Source organism: Ovis canadensis, chromosome 5 (assembly GCF_042477335.2).
Source record: "Ovis canadensis isolate MfBH-ARS-UI-01 breed Bighorn chromosome 5, ARS-UI_OviCan_v2, whole genome shotgun sequence".
In the NCBI taxonomy this organism is placed as follows: Eukaryota; Metazoa; Chordata; class Mammalia; order Artiodactyla; family Bovidae; genus Ovis; species Ovis canadensis.
Genome location: NC_091249.1, coordinates 75,040,236 through 75,041,812, shown reverse-complemented (window position 1 = coordinate 75,041,812; position 1,577 = coordinate 75,040,236). Strand labels below are relative to the sequence as shown.

Below are 1,577 nucleotides of genomic sequence, written 5' to 3'. Positions count from 1 at the left end.
CCCCTCTTGACTCAATCCTGTCTGGGCGCCACGATCATCAGGACCTGGAGGGCACACAGGCACAGAAGAAGCAGCCACGCGTGGAGATCTCTAGAGCAGGTTCCCTCCAACTGCAAACTACATCTCCCAGAATGCCCGTGCTGCCATGCCGCACATGCGCAAGGATAGGCCAGGTGCACCTGAGGTGTGGTCCCGGCTAGTTCCGTCTCATTTCAGCCTGCTTCCGCGCCTGAGTCTCCGTGGGAACGAGACACATGCGCAGTGCCCTGGCAACCTTGCGGACTTACTCTATTTTAATAATTCTCCCGGCAGGATCACATTTTACTAGAAATTTGAGGACTTAACTCTGGAATTTGAGTTTGAGTCCAAGGCCTGTCGTTGTGGGCCTGTGAGTATGAAGTTACAAAATGAGAGATACATCTTAGAGGCTTCCTTAAAATGCCTGCAGATCGAAGCTAACAATGGTTGAAGTCAGTACTGAGGGAGTGGGATAATCGCTAAGAACATACACACACAAATTTATATTGATTACACAAATATGATGACCAAGAGGTTTTTTTTTTTTTCCCTTCACTGATGAATCATTTATTCGAACAAGACAAGATGTCTCCACACCGTTTCCTTTTATACAGAAAGTGGAACATTTCAAATATATTAACTTTTCTCTTCAACAAAATTTCTTTCAGTCTGGTCCCAGGAACTGCCTTTCATTTCAGGATTCACGTTTCTGTAACACATATGCACCCATTACAGCCGAAAGAGCATACTTAAATTTTGGATAGTTGTTCACTATAATGGTGACCATACCGGCATATGGTAAAAACCCTCGGGCTCGCCCTACCACGTCCTTCTTTTCGAGCCAGTTCTGGCCTTCTTTGTACAAGCCTCTATCATCAACTTCATTATTATCTCCTTTAGTTAGAAATTTGATGTCTCCTTTGTCTTTTTCGTGAACTTTGATTACTCTGTGAACTATTGGTACGTCGCGTCCTTCGACTTTGAAAACAACTATTTCTCCAGCTCTAATGGGGTCTTCCCGGAAATTCGTTAGGAACAGAAGGTCACCCCTGTGAAAGGCTGGCTCCATGCTGCCGCTCAGCACCACCACGATGGGGCTCTCGCTGCCGGTGAGGACAATCAGGCCTTTCTAGATCATGAGCGCAGAGGACAGGATCATGGCGAAATTTAAGACCTGGTAGTAGAGCTGGCGCTTGTTCATCTTCCTCGGGTCCCCAAAGATGTCCAAGCCGGATGCGGGGAGATGCGCCCCCACGGTACTGGCGCGCACCATGCTGGAGTCTCCAGTGGGGTCGAGGGAGGCACACCGAGGCAGCCGGCGGGCTCCGGGAGTCGCTGACAGCTGCTGATGACCAAGAGTTAACTCGCCTGAGTAATATTTAAAGAGAAAAATTTGAGAATGCTTGGAGAAAGTTTTCCTCTTCAGCGCAGTTCAGTATTAATGAAGATGTGTTACCAGTCCTTTGGAGACAGCAGCAAGAAGGTCCGCTTCAGAAGTAAAGGAAGCACCTGGTTGTACCTCTCCATTCCTGGTATTGTAGGCCACACGCGGAGCACAG

At 48.0% G+C, this 1,577-nt stretch overlaps 1 pseudogene; it reads right to left on the bottom strand.

Annotated features, from left to right (window-relative positions):
* Positions 1-561: 561 nt before the first annotated feature.
* Positions 562-1,349, bottom strand: LOC138441846 (signal peptidase complex catalytic subunit SEC11C pseudogene; annotated as a pseudogene).
* Between the last annotated feature and the right edge of the window lie 228 nt (positions 1,350-1,577).